The sequence below is a fragment of the Crocuta crocuta genome, unplaced genomic scaffold (genome assembly GCF_008692635.1).
Source record: "Crocuta crocuta isolate KB4526 unplaced genomic scaffold, BGI_CrCroc_1.0 scaffold143, whole genome shotgun sequence".
In the NCBI taxonomy this organism is placed as follows: domain Eukaryota; kingdom Metazoa; phylum Chordata; class Mammalia; order Carnivora; family Hyaenidae; genus Crocuta; species Crocuta crocuta.
In genome coordinates, this window is record NW_027529175.1 from 6,254,953 (window position 1) to 6,266,606 (window position 11,654).

The window sequence follows — 11,654 nt, forward strand, 5'->3', positions numbered from 1 at the left end:
CGGCCGCCGCGGGCCACTCTTAGCTCTGCTGCCATGGTGTGGAGGGCCGGTGACGGGACGGTGGCTGCCGGCCGTGTCTTGTGTGCCCATTAGAGTTACGTCCTCTCTTGGATTTGTTTTCTGGTCCAAAACCAGTCACTAGAGCCATGTGGCCTTTCATGTCTCGGCCAGATGTGACTTCGTGAACCGTCCTGATGTCTGGTGGCTGTGACAGGGTTGGTGAGACCCCGGGAGTGCGCGAGCGGGTCAGCGGGCGCTGCCTGCCGGTGTCCTCTTCTGAGAGGTCGTGCTCTCTCTGTGGAACGTGACAGCTCCGTCAGATTTAAAATGCCCGATCGTTCAAGTGTTTGTACGATGAAGCATGAAGCAGGCACTCATCGGATGCCTTCTGTGCGCGCGCCAGGCCTGCAGCTGTGAGGCCGGCGTTGGCTGGGGGAGCTGGACACCAGCTGTGGGGTGCGGCGCGGTTCCTGCTGCAGCGTGGGCATGGGAGGCACCTGCTGGCGGGGCGTGGAGGTGACCTCAAGGCGAACCTTGAGGGACTGTCACTTTAATCCCTTACGTGGCTGTGGGGTTGCTCTGTAGACACAGCTCCGGGAGGCCTTCTTGGCAGCGAGGGGGCCTGAATGAGGGTCCGGGTGAAGGAAGGGCAGACAGGAGAGAGAGCGCTGCCAGCAGGGCCCTGACCGCCGGAGTGTGCTGGAGGCCAGCGCTGTGATGGGGGTTCGCTGGCCCCAGGTGGGGCGGCTCTGTGGGGTGGGGCAGGAGAGGCACAGAGAAGGTTCTGGTTGTTCCCCCAGGTTGACGGGAAGGCTAAGCTGGGAGCGAAGCGGACCTGTACTGGCAGAGCCGAGGCCAGAGCTAGAGGCCACGGACGGCTGCTGCGGCTCCTCCTCGGACAGTGACAGAGGGGAGGGTGTAGATGTGGGAAAGGTTTCAGGGTCTAGGGGAACGTTGAGACGGGCCGAATGTGGGTGGTGTGCTTCAGGGAGGAGGTGAGGATGTTCCTTGGATTGCTGTTGGTGGAGATTAAGTGGCAGCAGGAGTTGGTGACCTGGTCAGGAGAAGAAACAGAGCCCTGATCCAGGGCGGAGGGGAGGGCGGGCGGCCCAGGGGGGGGCGTGAAGAGGTGTAGGGGGCAGGGGCACTTGTCCACTTTCCTGCCTGACTGGCGCTGCTGTCCAGTACTGGACAGTGAGAAGTGGGCGTGAGCGTGGCCGTCGCGCAAAGCTGAATTTCGTGGTGGACCCGCTAATGCGCGGTGGGGAGTGTGGCTTGGCTGGCAGTGTGGCAGCGGCAGCTGTTTGAGAACCGTTTAGGGCTGGTCAGTAGCGTCAAGAGAGGGCGTGGTTTCCCATCGAGTGGGAAGAAGGCAGGATTGTGGACTGGAGGTCAGGAACTCGAGGAAAAGTCTGGACAGGCCGCTGGGAAAGGGGGTGGGTGCGGTGGCCTGGTGGGTGCAGAGAGTGAAGGGGCCCTGCAGCGTGTCTGGAGGCCACGGAGGGCAGGGTGGGGGAGCAGCGGCGAGGAGACTGGTGGGGAGATGGGGCTCAGCGGGGGCTGCCGCCCTGCCTGCTCCTGCGGACCCCAGAGCCTTCTCTGTCCTTCCTGTTTCCCGTAAACACGCCCCTTCTGCTTTGGTGGAGAGAGAATGGACGTATAATACGGTATTGTAATAATGTAACAATAATCCAGGCACAGGATATACTGATTTGACGTGTGTGTGTCTGTGGTGATGGGTTCACAACACACACACACACACACACACACACACACACACAGTTACAGATGTTTTCCTTGCTCTGAGAGCTTTGAAGATCTACTCTGTTAGCAACTTGCAGTTTCGCAACACGGTGTCAGCTGCAGTGCCCGTGCCGCACGCCGTGTCCCCAGGCCTTCCCGATCTTCTCACCAGGAGCTGGAACCTTCTGCCCACCTTCCCGTTTCCCCCGGCTCCCTGGCCCTGCGTATCTGACAGCCACCGGCCTGTTCTCTGTACCCATGAGTTCACACGTCGCCTTTCTCTTATGAAGGAAAATGTTATTGTAAACACGCTTATTCCCAAGACCTATTTCAAGAGACGTGTACGAAGCAGCCTGCTCATTTGCTCAGTACTTGCCCAAGTCCCTGCTGGGTTTTGGGGGCCACAGCCCTGGTCTCCTGTCGGGTCCCTGTCCCTTTCTCAGGGAGCTCATGGCCCTGTGGGGGCACCGGATGGCTGAGAGTTTGCGGGACTGTCAGGCTGAGTGGTGTGGTCGTCGGTGGTGGGACGGTGCAGGAGGCGCTCTGTTCTGGGTCTGTGGGGCCGTGTGTTTCTTTCGTTCCCTCCGCGGGACAGAGGGTTTCAGCTTGTGCTGCGGGCGGAGGGACATCGCTGCCGTGATAATGGTACTTCGTGCATTTTCTTCGGAAGCCTCTGAAGTTAATTTCCTTGGAAAACTTACTTCTTCTGAATATTTCATAAACCTGGGGAGCCATCTCTGTGTGTGAGGATGAGCCTAATGGTAAATCAGTTGCTAATTGAGTCCATATTTCAGAAAGCTGCTGGTGAGCGCAGAGGGGGTGCCGAGCCACAAGCCGGCGGCCTGACCTGCCTGTTCACTTTACACGTCTGCACCCCGGGAAGCATTTCACCCTCAACGCGGTCATAGGATTTGTCATTTACTTCCTGACGCTTGGGGCGTTTCTGTACTTCTCTTTCCTCTCACACTTCGCTGTCTCAGGGCTGCTTTCACCCACTGCTTTATTTATATATTTTTAATGTTTGTTTATATTTGAGACAGAGAGAAAGGAAGAGAGAGACAGAGAAGGAAAGAATGGGGCAGGGGAAGAGAGAGGGAGAGAGAGAATCCCAAGCAGGCTCCCCATTGTCAGCACAGAGCCCAACACGGGGCTCGAACCCACGAACCGCGAGATCACGACCTGAGCTGAGCCGAAGGCGGACGCTTAACCGACTGAGCCCCCCAGGCGCCCCTCACCCACTGCTGTTCTAACCTTTCATTGAGAAAATGCTGTTCTGGCCCAATTCTGTCCGCTGTGCTTCAGAGCCGAGGCCTTGGTATAGGGGGTCCACGTTCAGCAGAAAGCTGTTTGCCAGGAAGTGCGGGGAGAGTCTCCTTTCTGTCAAAACCTGGAGGCCTCCTTCCGTCCTGCCTCCTGCCCGGGACTCGGGGCTCGGGTCCCTCTTGCGCGTGTTCTAGAAGTCGTCCGCCATCAAGGCAGCCGCAGGCGCGGGCCGGACCTGGCTCCCTGGCGTCTTTCCAGCACCGGGGTCGGCCTGGCCGGTGTAAGCCGAGTGGCCCGAGTGAAGTGTGCTCCCGACGCGAGGACCAGGCCCGAGCAGCTGGCTGTCCTCCAGGGGCCCCGGACCGTCCTCCACGCTGGTGTTGGTTAAACTTCCCCTGATGCCCGAGGAGCCGGCGTTGGTGGCAGGGGTCCTGTCTCTTCTCCGGGCCTCCCCCGTCTGACCAGTGTCTCCGCCTGTCCTCACCTGTGCCCCCCGCCCGGAGAGGCGCCCCTCGCTGCCGGCTCCTGCCTGCGGGGGGCCTCGGCTTCACTCGGTCCTCGCCGCCTGCCTCCCTGCCCGGTAGCCTTCCAGCGGTGGCCCCCGCGCCTCATGCAGGAGGGGTGTGCTCTTGGGAACTGGGGTGCTGGCGGGGGGTCCCCTTCTGGCCGCCATCCCCGGCGTCTCCCCACCCGCGTCTGGGCCATCTCTCTCACCTGGACAGGAGCCTCGGTGGGGACACAGGGTTGTACCCGGTGACGCTCTGTTAGTTCTGGTTCTTCTTTCTGGAGTCGTTCCTGGCCACCGGGTCGTGCGGGCGTCGGGACTCATGCCCATCCACCCAGAAAATGCAGCTGTGGCTCCTGCTCTCACCTGCGGGTCACAGATGCATCCTTCTTAAGTGTCACTGTCTCAGTTTGGGGGGTGAGGCCCGGCCGTTTTCCCCTGAGGCTACTGTTCGGTTCTGTGGTGGCGCCTTGCAGGCTCGTGGTGTTTTCGGGGCTTCAGAAGCGGACTCGGGGCCTGTTCGGAGGACTGTGGGCGACGCCGTTCACCGGGGACCCGTGCGGATCACGCCTTCCCCGTGGCACGGCCACCTTCCTGCACACCCGGTCAGGGGGCGACCCTGCCCTCGCACCTCCCTCCCTCCCTTCACCATCTCCACAGAGATCTCCTTGGCGTGTCCTGTACTTCACCCTCTTAAAGTGCAACGCAGTGATTTGCGTCTGTTCACGGACTTACGGTCATCACCAGCATGAACTCGAGGGCGTGAGCCACATGCGCGCAGGAGCCCCACACTCACTGGCAGTAACGCCCCTCCCTCCTCCCCAGCCCCTGGCAGCCACGGGCTCCTTGTTCCTGTAGATGTACTTCTTCTGGACATTTCTTGCGTTTGGAATTATATGAGGTGTGGCCCTTGTGACAGGCCTCCTTCACGGAGCACGTGTCCAGGGCCTGTCCACGTCGGAGTGTGTGTCGGTGCTACACGCCTCCTGGTCACCTAATCGTGCCCCATGGCGCGGGGACCCCGTGTGAGCCCTGCGCTCACCTGCTGACGGGCATCTGGAGCGCCTCCGCCTCGTGGCTGTCACAAATACGACTTCCTTTGTGCAGACGGACGTTTTCATTCCTCCGGGCTGCATTCCTCGAGCGGAAGTGCAGGGTCACGTGGTTACTGACCTTTGAGGACGCCCGGCCCGTCTTCAGAGCGGCCGCCCCACTTTACATCCCCTCAGCAGGGCCTTCCCGTTCTTGCCAACACTCCTGTCCCCTTCCTAATTCTTGCTGTCCTGGGGGTGACGTGGTATCCCGCTGTGCTTTTGGTCTGCGTTTCTTCGGCGACTGAAGATGTGGAGCTTTCTTTCAAAAGGCTTCTGTGTACAGTGCAGCCGAACAGGGGTGGCCGGGTGGGCTCGGGGCGGGCTGAGCGTGTCCTTGAGGAGCGCTCCGGTGGCTGGCCCTCGCGGTGGCAGAGACCGAGCTCCTGGCAGCCTTGCGGGGAACGTGCCGTGTCCTCCGTCTGGCGTGAGGAATAAGCTGTCACACGCACCGAGTCGAAGCCACTGGATTCTGTCCCTGGACCCAGCTTCCCCTCCACTCACCCCTACCCGCCGTCGTCACTATTCTGGATTTGTTTTTTTTGCCACACATGCAGCAGGTGTTTTGACCACTCGTGCCTGTATCCAAAGTGAGTTCATTTTCTGGTTTTAAAAACTTTCTATAAATGGGGCGCCCGGGGGCTCAGTCGGTTAAGCATCTGACTTTGGCTCAGGTCATGATCTCATGGTGTGTGAGTTTGGGCCCCACGTTGGGCTCTGTGCTGACAGCCTGGAGCCGCTTCTGATTCTGTGTCCCTGTCTCTCTGCCCCTTTCCTGCTTGCGCTCTGTCTCTTTCTCAAAAATAAATAAACATTAAAAAAACACTTTGTGTGAATGATGTCATATTGTGTCTATTCAACTTGGGCCTCAGTGGTGTGTGTATGAAGTTTACTGATTTTATTTTTAAAAATTTTTAAATGTTTCATTTATTTCTGAGAGAGAGAGAGAGAGAGAGAGAGAGAGAGAGAGAGAGACAGCGTGAGCAGGGGAGGGTCAGAGAGAGAGAGAGAGACACAGAATCCAAGACAGGCTCCAGGTTCTGAGCTGTCAGCACAGAGCCTGATGCGGGGCTCAAACTCACGAACCGTGAGATCATGACCTGAGCCGAAGTCGGACGCTTAGCTGACTGAGCCCCCAGGTGCCCCTGAAGTTTCCTGATCTTGAAGCTTGTAGGTCCTCCTGTCTGCTGTGGCTAGTTCTCCTGTTAGACGTACGTGTTCCAGGTGCTCGCTCGTCATTCAGTGGGTAATGGACATCTATGGTTTCCTTAAAATTTTCTTTTCTTTTTAGCATTACTGATATTGCAGAATCTGTCTCCTGGATCCTTATGCCAGGGTTTTCCACGGCGTGTACCTAGGAGTGGCAGTTTCGTATGTATCTGCTTTTCCTAAGGAATCACTAGGGTCCTCTCCAAAGCAGTGAATCACTGCAGTGTTTCTGAGCAGTGCAGTTTATTAAACAGTTTATTGGTTAGTGTATTTTTTAGAGAACAATTTCATGTGAAATGAGGTAGGTATGTTAGCTGCTACTTATTCTTTTAAAATGGCTTTAGCCGAAGCTTGTTTTTCTTTTTAGCTATGCAAGAACAGATAAAAATGCAATTTTAATAAGATAAAATGTGATGCCTTTTAATCTGAGCTTGAACTTTGTTGGAACATTTTCTGCTCACTAAGCACAAGCGGGGTGCCCATGCAGAATTCATGTGTTTGTGCAGTCCTGGGAGGGGAGGGGCCCGAGGTAGCGGTGAAGGGCGGGACTTGGTGGAAATGACGTGCTCGTGGTGGACAGAGACCAATGCCCCCTGGCTGCATGCTGAGCCGCGAGGGAGCGGTGCAGGGGAGTAGAGTAGATGGAGGGCACTGGTGGGTGCCATCCGTGGGTCACTCTGTGGCAGTCCGGCCGCTGTAACTCATGGCCATCCCATTTCTTACCCGTTCTTAGCCCCGTGTCTGGGACGAGGGAGCTAAAGCTCAGAGCAGTTACACAGTTAGCACTGTGCCGGCTTGTCCTTATTGGGCCTGGGGCTTGAACCCAGGCCCTTTGATTCTGAAGACTGGACCCTTCCTTCCTTCCTTCCTTCCTTCCTTCCTTCCTTCCTTCCTTCCTTCCTTCCTCCCTCCCTTCCTTCCTATTTTTGAGAGAGAGAGAGCCCGCATGCAAGTGAGCGTGCACAGGAGGGCAGAGAGAGGGTTAGCTCCATGCTGATGCGGGGGGGTGGGGGTGGGGGTTGATCTCACAAACTGTGGCATCATGACCTGAGCCGAGATCAAGAGTTGGATGATGCTTACCTGACTGAGCCCCCCAGGAGCCCCAAAACTGGTGCCTTTGTACTAAGGTCAGGGAGGCCTCCATGAGATTTCAGGAAAGGGACCGTGACTGTGACAGAGAGGTTGTGTTTAATCTAGGCAGGCTGAGAGGTTTCCTTGCAAAATAAGCCCATGGCTTCTGTCAGGGTCTGGGGTCAGGAGCTCATTGGGACCAGTCGCATGGGGGTGGCTCATCCCTGTTCCATGGTGCCTGAGTGGTCACCGGGGAGGCCCAGCGGCTGGGGGAGAGGGCAGGGGAAGGCTGGCCACTCGTGCTGCCGCGGTTGGTGCTGGCTGCCGGCTGGGACCACAGCTCAAGCCGTTGGCTCTGGTGCTTCCACGTGGGCCCCCTGTGGTGAGTCGGCTTCTTCAAAGCATGGTGGCTGGGTTCCGGAGAGAACCCCAGAGGACCAGCTGCAAGCTGTGTTGCCTTTTAAAAAGATGACATGTTTCTTGAGATTCACGTATAATGTAGTTCACCTGTTTACATTCACATGGGACACCATTCACTCACTTGAAGGGTGAGGTTCAATGATGTCGCGGTGTATCCAGAGACTTCCGTAACCATCGCCACCGTCAACGTCAGAATATGTTTATCACCTCAAAACAAACCTGTCCCATTTCGCTGTCAACCCCAGCTTCCTGTCCCCCACCCTAAGCAACCACTAATCTGCCTTCTGTCTCCATAGATTTCTGTTCTCGACCCGTCATATAACTGGGATCATGTAATGGGTGTTTTATAGGACTGGCTTTTGGCACTCGGTGTAAGGTTTTCGAGGTTCTTCCTCGTAGTACGTGTCAGCATTTCATTTTATAACCAGATACGATTCCGTTGAACAGTATTCCTGTTTACCATGTTTTTGTTCTCATTGAACATTGTAAGTGCCAGTGCATTTTTAAAAAAAATTTTTGTAAGTAAACTTTAAGGTTCTCAAGGGTTTGTAGTCTAGTGTGCTGGTCTTTGCCTGCCTAGGGCATCCCATAGTGCCTGCCATGAGGCGGGAGCTATCAGATGTCTATTAAGTTCTGCTGAAAAATCTTAGGATATAAAACGGAACATTAAAAAAAATTTTTTTTAGTGTTTATTTTTGAGAGCGAGAGAGAGAGAGACAGAGACAGGGTATGAGCAGAGGAGGGACAGAGAGAGAGGGAGACACAGAATTTGAAGCAGCTCCAGGCTCTGAGCTGTCAGCACAGAGCCCGACGTGGGGCTTGAACCCACAGACCACGAGATCACGACCTGAGCTGAAGTCGGACGCTTAACCGACAGGCCCCCTTTTTAAAGGGAATATCTTACGTAATGCAGGCACAGGGATGGAGGAACAGATGCAAAGCTAAAAAAGTGACGCAGTATCGAATAATGCATATGGAAGATTGTGTCCTCAAACCAGTGGTGAAAAGGGTAGGTTGTTAACAAATGGCATTGGAACAGTTGACTCTGTTTTTATAAAAGTTTTCTTACACATATGTAGCAAAATAAAAGAAATTCTAGGTGACTAAAAACTTAAGGGTGAAAAATGAAACCACAGAAGTGTGGAATGAGGACACGGTGGAATATTTATGCTGCCTCAGTAGGTCTGCTGGGCCGAATGTTCCTGTGCTTCCTAACTCCTAAGCCCGAGGGAAGCCCTGACCTGGAGTGAGGGTGTTGGGAGGCGGGGCCTTGGGGCAGGTGGGGTCCTGAGGGTGGAGGGCCCCCCCTACTCTGATGGGATTAGGGCCTTTATAAAAGACACCCCAGGGGGCTCCCTGCTGGGTGAGGACACAGTGAGAAGGCACCTTCTGCAGCCTGGACGTGCCTTGATCTTGGACTTCTGGCCTCCAGAACTGTGAGGAATAAATGCCTTTGTTTATAAGCTGCTGCCCCACATGCAGCGTGTTTGCTATTGTTGGAACAGGCTAAACCAGTAAGGGTGGCCCTTTTTTTTTTTTTTTTTTAAATCTTAGAGAACACTCGTGTGAGCGAGGGAAAGGGGTAGAGGGAGAGAGAGAAAATCCCAAGTAGGCTCCATGCTCATCGTGGAGCTCAACATGGGGCTCGATCCCATGACCCTGGGATCATGACCTGAGCTGAAATCAAGAGTCAGCCGCTCAACAGACTGAGCCACCCTGGGTGCCCCGGGGGTGGGCCTTGTTAGGTATAGTCAGAGCAGGGCCCTCCCTGTGTAAACCCCACTTTAGTGGGGTTGACTTAACCACATAGGCCTTTGAGCTTCCATAAACTGGGCAGATGGATTTGTCACCTTGTCTGTCTCCATTCTGTTCTGTATTCTGGTTTTCTCTTGCTACTGTGACAAATTACCACAAACTCATTGGCTTAGAATACACACATGTTATCTTATGGCTCCAGAGGTCAGAAGTCTGATGTGGGTTTTGCTGCGCTCAAAGGAAGGTGTTGGCAGGGCTTTCTGGAGGTTCCAAGGGAGAAGGTGTTTCCTTACCCTCTCCAGCTTCTAGAGGCTTCCACTATGCCTTGGCTTGTGGCCCCCTTCTCCATCTTCACAGCCAGCAGTGTAGCCTGAATCTGAGTATTCTTCATGGTCTTGCTCCCTCTCAGAGGGAGAGCTTTTAAGGACTGGTGATTAGATTGGGCCCACCCGGCCAGCCCTGGCTACACCCAGCATTTCTGTCTTTGATCACCTGTGCAGAGCCCCCTGTGCCGTGTGAGGTGACACGGTCACAGGTTCTGGGATTAGGATGTCACACCTTTTTTTTTTTCTTTTCATGTTTTATTTATTTTATTTTATTTTATTTTATTTATTTTTTCACTTTTTATTTGGAAACAACTTCAAGCCTTCAGAAGAACGGCCAGCACAGTACAAAGAACATCCACAAAGTCATTACCCATATCAACTTATTGGTAACATTTTGCCCATTTCTTCCACCATTTGTCATTTGCTCACGGCGTACTCTCACATCCTCCTTTCTCCCTCTCCGTGTAATTTATTTCTCGTTACCTCAGTGTGTGTTTCCACAGAATGGGGATACTCTCTTACATAAACACAGGGCAGTTCAGTGTCAGGAAATGTCGCGCTGACACAGCACTCTAACCCATCACCCGTGTTAGCCGCTTTGTCATTGAGTCCAATCACGTCCTCACAGCCTGCGCCCGCACTACTCCCAAGTACAGAATAGAGCCTAGGACCATGTCCTGCACTTGCTGCGTGTCTTCAGCCTCCGATGTCACATCTTTAGGGGCCATTGTTGCCCGAATGACAGAGAAGAAACCCTATTTCCAAAACGGTTTTTGGTAAACGTTAAGAAGAGGGTGAATAGCCCCTAAGAAAAGTGGACAAAGGGTCTGAGGAGGCGGTTCACTAAACGAAGTAGCACAAGTGAACAGACGTGTTTTACCTTCCGGGTCACTGAGGAGACTCGGCCAGCGGAAGACCAGCTTTGGCCCGTGAGATCAGCCGTGGTTTGGTTGTCCCCGTGGCCGCCGCATGGGCAACGTGTGGCACAGTCCGCAGTGGCTCAGTCACGGTGCAGCTGTGTGGTGGACGGTGACAGTCAAGGTGACGCTGTCCAGGGAGGTGGGACAGGCAGTGACGTGTCGGCTGGTGCTCATTCACTGTTTGGACTTTTGAAAACCTTTAAACATTGGAAGTAATTACAGATTCACGAGGAGTGCCCTTCTCGTTGTTACGTTTCCCAAACCTCGTAAGACGAGTGCGTGTTTTCGCATGTGTCAGCACACGTGAGGTCAATGGATGCACTTATGGGAATTGATGGGAAGGACACGGGGAAGCAGTCATGATGGGCTGCTTAGTGAAAAAGGTGAGCTTGCATTCTGTTTTTAAAAATGAAAACATTTCATCTGTGCATGAAACGCCCCGGCGTCTGCCTTTGGTTTTGCGCGTGCGCACCGCCGGCGAGGCGCTGCGTCAGAGTGTGACTGTGGCTGTCTCCTGCACGGGGACGGGACGGGATGTCCCCCTGCTAGTGGCCGGAGGAGCAGGCTCTGTTTATTTCATTTAGTGTAAATGGAAGTCCGAGGGGGCGGACGGTGGACAGCGCTCTCCCTCACCTGCCTGCTCTGCCACCTTCCTGGGTGGTTCTGTATCTCAAGCGTATTTCTCACCGTGGTGCAAAGGCCGCGGAATCTCGAGGCCTCACATCTGAGTTCCAGGCAGGGAGAGGGGACGGCTGCGGGCTGGGGCCGTGCTGTTCAGCCAGGAAGGGCCTGCGCTAATTCTGACTCACCTGCGCTGGGTCACGTGGCCTGCCGTGGCCTCCCCGGCTGGAAGCCCCCAGCCCAGGAGGAAGGGGTGTGGGTGGGGGCTGCTCAGCTGACCACCCTGCTCGCCTGCCATTTTGCAAGTTTATGCAGATGAGCAGAAGACTTTTATAATAAACTATTAGGTTTTTAAAAAACATTTTAAAATTAAAAACAATTTTTAAATGTTTATTTTTGAAAGAGAGAGAGCGTGAGCGTGAGGGAGAGGCAGAGAGAGAGGGAGACAGCATCAGAAGCAGACCCCGACACGGGTCAAACCCACAAACTGTAAGATTGTGGTCTGAGCCGAAGTCGGATGCTCAGCCACCCAGGCGCCCCCAAAAATCTACATTTATCTTCTCTTTGTAATTCTGCGTTTTGCCTTTTGACAAAGTGGTACCGAGTGAGAATTTCCAGGCAGGTGTTTGGTCATCAGGGCTCGGTCCTGCCGGGGCCCCGGGCAGAGAACAGAGGCTGCCGGACTTCCGGTGGCTCCCGGCGCCCAGCAGCCTGGCCGCCGGCGGCGCCG

At 54.8% G+C, this 11,654-nt stretch overlaps 1 protein-coding gene across 1 annotated transcript in view; it reads left to right on the plus strand.

Moving 5' to 3' along the window:
* TBC1D22A (TBC1 domain family member 22A) overlaps positions 1-11,654 on the plus strand; it is a 213,395-nt gene that overhangs the window by 9,094 nt on the left and 192,647 nt on the right. The gene's annotated exons all lie outside the window — the stretch shown is intronic.